Raw genomic sequence first — 6,690 nt, forward strand, 5'->3', positions numbered from 1 at the left:
TGTTAGCTGTCGTACTTGTGTATGTTTGTGTGTTTTATATGTTTGCATATGTGCTTGATTTGTGTTTGAATTTGTGCATGAATTTTCTCTTTGCACTTGTATCTGAATATGTGTGTGTGTGTGTGTGTGTGTGTGTGTGTGTGTGTGTACAGGTGTACTTTGTGGCCCTTGTGGACCCTTGACATGATTAGGGGTCCAGCAGGAGTCTCGGAGCAGGGAGCAGCAGCACAGAGGAGCTGATGGAGTCCTGAGCCTGGAGCTGGTTTCTATTGTCCCCGGTAATTGGATTTGGTCTGGGAGGAGAGATGGCTGCCAGTGAGAGGCTGCGATCATTAGGTGTGAATGAGACGTGTGGTGCCAGGGCTGAACACACAAACACACACACACACAGATTGGTATTGTGCTGTTCAGTGGACACCAAATACACACACACACGTGTCCACACTAATCCAGATATATCTGAAAATGCTGTTATCATGTCAAACACCATTCTGCCCACACGTGTGTTTTCTAAAAGCTCACCTCCACACTGTAACATTAAAACAAACAGGACAACAGCTAAATATCTTCTTAATAATAATATAGCCAAACACATAGTAAAGAGGGATGTTTCATGAAGCAAGATGACCAGGTAAGACAGATTTACTGTACATTTATTTGCAGGAAACTCAGTTCCTTAAAGCAGGTTTTAATAAGTTTGACCTAAGTTACCATGGAAAGTTATTCCTCTAAAGTAGCCCAGGTTAGTTTTCAGGTTTAAAAATCTATCAGTCTAGACAGACAAAGACAAATCTATCTGTCTTTGTTTTATGGCAGTGGTTTGCCAATTTTTTCTCCGTTGTCAGATTGCCACACACTGTATAGCCTGGGCCTATTGTAAATGCATTGGTATTTTGTCCTTTGTCCCTTCACTTACCTGTTGTGGCAGTTTACAGCTCTGTTTGGATGTGTCTTTTGTACGCCTGTGTGGAATTATAGGGAGGTTATTGTTTTGACTGCACCGTCACTCAACACACTGCATCTTAAAGGGGAACTCCACCGATGCTACACATCAAAGTGTGTTTGCAGGTGTTAGGGAGTACTACTGCATATGTGGAAAAAGTTGCATAAAGCCTTTTGTGGTTACAGAGGGAGCTGTGTGAAGTCTGATAAATGTCCTCAAGTGACGTCACTTTAGTGAGTGTCAGTTGGGGCTGAAGACTACAAGTTTGAAACTGAAAAATATCTGGGGGTGTGGCGTTAGAAAGAAGTGAGCTTAGCAGACCTCTGTAGCCCGCTCCTCATCTCTGCTCGAGGCTAGCAGCTCGAGGCTATAGTAGCCGCTACTAGCATAACACACCTTAATCTCTGACTGAACTGTCAGTGATCAAGTTGCATTGTGGAGTACACTAAAAACTGATTGTGTTATACCAATATTATTGCCAATATTGTCTCTACAGCTGCTAGTGTTGGACCTTTATTAATTAGTAGCGAGTTCATCATTTTTTGAGTGCGGCGGAAACTTTCATCGTGTTGTGTTGGACTTGCAGCGTTTCTGTACGTCTTTTATGTGTTGTCAAACTGGTGAATGTGTTTCTTAAACTGCTTGTGTTTTATACAATTGAGAATATGCTTCCACAAACAGAAATTACAAAGAAAGTGAAGAGAAAATGACAAAGGCCTGCTCATTATACTGCAGAGCTGATAAGCAATTACATTTTAATAGAACATGAAACTGCACAGACATTTACTGCTTTGATGTTGTGCCATCTTTTTACTTTGAGAGCTGACTTATACAACTTACTTACTAACCCTATATTGACAACAAGAGTTGAGCCTGACAAGCTGAGTCCGAGATTTCCTAAAATGGTCACCGCACAGTTGTTGAACCTGTTTGATTTAGATGACAACATGGTTTTTCTCTGGCGCCACACTCGGGACAAAGCAGAGATTTTTTGTGGTAAGGATCTAAGAATAGAAAAGTTTCCAATTTTCATCCATCCAATAGATGCATAATGAGCATTAAAGCCTCACAGGGCAATGTTTTTCCTTAAAGGATACTTTCACAGTTTTTCAAGTCTGTCTTAAAACAATAGTCAGGTGCCCATATGAACATTGAAACTGCCTTTTGTTGAAACATCACGTGGGTGTCTCTTTAGTAAAATTTCCCTCCACTGTAGCTCAACAGGGAATCACTGTCCAGGGAAATGCAAAGAGAGAGTTTTATACTAAAAGACTTGCAGGAAGCTTTAGATAAACTGGAATATATTTTTGCACAAAACGAGGACTGTAGATTTTGTCCCCCATCACTTCCACTGAATGTGCATTGAAGAAGGAATCTTTTAATGGGCAGTATGAACAGGAGGACTAATTACAGCTAGCAAAACCTGTTTCAAGTCAAACTGTGAACGTACCATTTAAGCAGTAATAACAGCAGCACTCTTTCTCATAAACGAATGCATCTATAGCAGAACACTTAGTTGTGTCAAAGTGTTTTGCCCCTATTAAACCTCTCAGTTCATATAAAGATTTATAATGCAGCAGTACACAGGCTGCAGTAGAGGAGGGCAGATTATTTGCATATTAAAAAATTAACCTGTGTTTGTGTGTGTGTGCATGTCCAACTTAATCTTGGTGAGGGAGAAACATTTACTGAACACACACATACACGCGTAGTGTTTCCATGGGAACCAAGCAGCCACTCTGCTCTTCAATAGCGGGTGAGTGAGTCGAGGTAGATGGCTATTGTGTTGCATGCGTTTGGGGGGTCGGGGTGGCGGTTCGAGAGGGGTTGGGGGGGCAATATTAAACAACGCACTAGACAGATGAAAGCACTGCACATCCTTAAATCTAATCATAATTTAGTCATCACTAGAAGATGGTATGATCAAAATAAAGAAGGAAATAGGCAAGACTGACAGGACAGAGAAAGACCTGAGTGCATGAGTCAAGGGAAGGGGGACGTGAGATTACTGTTGGATGGAAAATGATGGAGCCTCATGAACAGAGATGGTCCTATTCCTAAAGTTGATGCTTATTCGTTGCATCAATCCCTATATCAAGGCACGGGCACTCAGCCTAAAAGGATTTCCAAAGCTCAGGTGCAGCTACACTGCTGCAAAGACAGAGGACTTAGTCATAACCACCAATACCATTCATGCCAATTAAATTACAAAAGCTGAATGGAAGTGACAAGTAAAAAGGCCAAAATGTAATTTGGGCATTTTTTTTATGTGCTCACTGAAAATTACTCACAGGAAATTATTTGTCCAGGTAGAAATTTTGTGTTGAATATGCATGCATGTCAAAAACTGCAATAACATCTTCCTATCTTGATTTATTTGCTTTTGCTTTTAAACATGTTTCCAGAATTCACAAACTCTGAGAAAAAAAAGAAAAGAAAAATCAGAAGATTTATATCGGAGACATGTAGGACTATTATCCTGCAACAATGCTGCAGAGAGAGTAACAGTAGAGCCCATTAGGGCGGCCTGGCCCTCCTCTCCTTCACTGGGGAGAACTTTTGAAACAAATTCAGACAAAGAGCATTCAGAGAAAGGATGAGGAGGAGGAGGCCCAACTGGGGTTTTCCTCTTATGGGCTTTTGAAAGCTGATAATGACATTTCTTGGGTTGGAGCTGCTAATAATCAGTAATTTGTGCTGATATTAGGAATAATCAAATTCCCCCTTTTCCTAACAAAACATCCAGAAAATGTTGCTTTTTCAGTTTTTCCCTGAGAATATTATTCTGAACAAATTCATTATGCCTGTGAAACAGGATTTATCATTTATTTTTGGGACAAAATTTCTCACTTTAAAGACCAGTATTAATATTGTCTAATGATACGTGTGGTATAGTATTAAATAATTACATCCTATGCCAGGTTCTCCATATGTGGAGAACCGAGTTATCCAAATGAGAATGTTGATGATTTGACGTGAATCTGGATTTTTTTGTTTCTTTGAAGCTCGTTTAGAATCCATATGGAACTGTTGTCATAGCAACAAGTCCTTGAGCCCAAACCTGCAAAAGTGCAGCTTATTGACAGTTAGCTGGATCATGACAAAGGCGTTTTAGGGTGAACCCCATACATGAACTAATTTTCAAATACAAATGGCTTGCTTTCTTAGATTTAAAATGAAAGAGTGTTGATATAATTCTGATTTTAGAAAAGAACATGTAGGTTATTGTAAAATCACTAAGATCTGTTGATGTAATTATCACTATTTAATTTTCACAATGAAGAGTCACCTCTACTTATGCACTATAAAATATACAACAAAATAAAAGTTAATAGACTAAAAAAGAACCAAGTGAAATTTTGTTTGAGAAACTGAAAAAAATACATAAACTCAACTAAAAAATGGTAACTGTTAAAAGACCAGTGAAGCCAGAACATTTAATTTGACATTAAAATGGGAATTTGTCATTTGAACACTAAAACTTAAATTTAAATTATTAACTGCAGATCTCACTTTGTTGAAAATTGTATGTGCAGTTAAAGCTGTTTATAGGAGATGTTAATGAGATTTCATTGTCATAGCAAACTCACAATTTTCTCTGCAGAGTGTCTTGCACATCCATTGGGAACCCCGACCAATCATGCACCAACATCACTCGCAGTTTAAACACATTGACCGGTAATATTGAACCGTTTAACAGTGATGAAAGTGTGGAAATAGTGGAAACCCTGATTAGCACAATGTAAAACTAAATGACACCCGTAACAATGCAGGAATACACATAAAATGAGACTTGAATCTAGTGCCTCAGTGCATGCTGGGAGGGTTCCCAACACACCTACCTCATGTAACTGCAATCAAATGATCAGCAATCAGCCAAGCACATTAACACTGATCATGGTTTCAACTCTATACTCATGTTGCCTTGATAAGAGTGCACTGTTACTCAAGATAACTTCATCCAGGTTCAACAAATCAATCCTTTATCTGGATGAGAATTAACAGGATAATTTTAGCCTGGATTAGTTAAACCACGTTTGAAGAAAAGGACCCAGGGCCGGATGAACCCACTAGGGGGCAAAAATAAGCGGTGTTCCTCCTCAGTATTCAGCGCTTCCTGGCCCCATGTTTGCTGTGTTTCAGTTAGTTTGTGATACTTTAAACACACATTTGTTAAATAATAATTTATGCTCTATGTAAGCATGATATCAAATTAATTCCTAATGAACTATTAAACAAATTAAAACTAGATTCTGACACAGGCCCCTCTTCAAGACAGGGCCTCAAGATTGGGTAAAAAAGCAGAAGTGACCATAGTCCCTTAAGATTTCAGTTTTTATTTTGCTTTACTGGTGCATACAACCAAACAAATTTGCACGCAAAGCAATTTTCACCTATATAACCTGGGCCTTCAGGGGCATCAGTGCAGCATACATACCCATATTTAATTTAAACCTGCAAACAGATCTCATACAGATATAATCAATGAAACTGCATGTCTATGATATTTGAGGTGGACAAGATTGATTCACAAATATGTGTTTATAATAAAAATGTCCTTTATGGCCCGATCTATTGATTCAGCCCCTGTTGGAACACAGGTTGGGAGAATCAGTGTGTTCCTCTTGAAGGATGTTTCTCTCTGGGCTGACACTGGGTGCTGGGGCAGCTTCAAGCAGCCCATTAGGGGGAAACTATTCTCCACCTCTGCTTTGTCCTCCACTCTCCGGTCCCCTTCCCATCTTGGTCAGATTTGTCTGTAAAGATGTATGTCACGACCTTTCTTTGTGAGACTATATAAACACACCACCTCCTGTTATCAACTGTGGTATTGATCATGCTTTTTAGGGATTTTTATCCCTTTTTTGTGATAATGAAAATAATGGAAATGCCCTGTGTATAACACATTAGTGAGAGACAGAGAATGGGTGTCGGGAAAATGTAAAAAGCTCACAAGATTTGGTAAAACATTTTTTATCCTCATGCAGCCTTTGGGTCATTATAACTACAGATAGGAATGAAATGAAGAAAAAACAAAACACAACACAGTAATGGCTTAGCATATTTCCAACATGTCATGAAACTTTAATGGGAAAAATGTCACAATGAAATTAAACAAAAATTTTGTCAAAAGGTTTTTTAATTAAAAATTGCTATAAGGGAATAAAGCCAAACTCCAGTATGTCTCACTGTGATGATAAGAATTATGAAATTACATTTAATAGTCATGAGCTGAATGTGACAGTGGTGATGATGGCTCATAGTTGTATGTTGTATATATACATAGCTACAATGTCACTTCTCATACATGTCTATATGCAACTCACCAAGAACGATGTTTACGGTTAACCTGGCATTGTGTATATTTTGCACCTCAATGATATCTTATATTTTATATTTGCCTTCTATATATTTCCACTCTTTCCTACTTTGCACTGCAACTGCTGTGCAACAATTTCCCTCGGGATGAATTATGTTCTATCTTATCTTATCTAATTTTTTCTTATATATGTTTAAAAAACGATGTATCAGTTTTCTATCCTATCTTTTCTCATTCTGAGGATGGCATTCTCTGGGGAAAATATAAAAAAGGGAAAAGAAACATGTGACATGTAATATCTAAATGTGATGTAAATGTTAATAATTTGCTGAATTATTTCACTATTCACTGGTTCATTCAAATACTTTTCTGTATTTATTCATATGCATTACATTTTTTATAAAATACTGGCTTGTAAGGACTTCTA

Source organism: Siniperca chuatsi, linkage group LG12 (assembly GCF_020085105.1).
Source record: "Siniperca chuatsi isolate FFG_IHB_CAS linkage group LG12, ASM2008510v1, whole genome shotgun sequence".
Taxonomy (NCBI): domain Eukaryota; kingdom Metazoa; phylum Chordata; class Actinopteri; order Centrarchiformes; family Sinipercidae; genus Siniperca; species Siniperca chuatsi.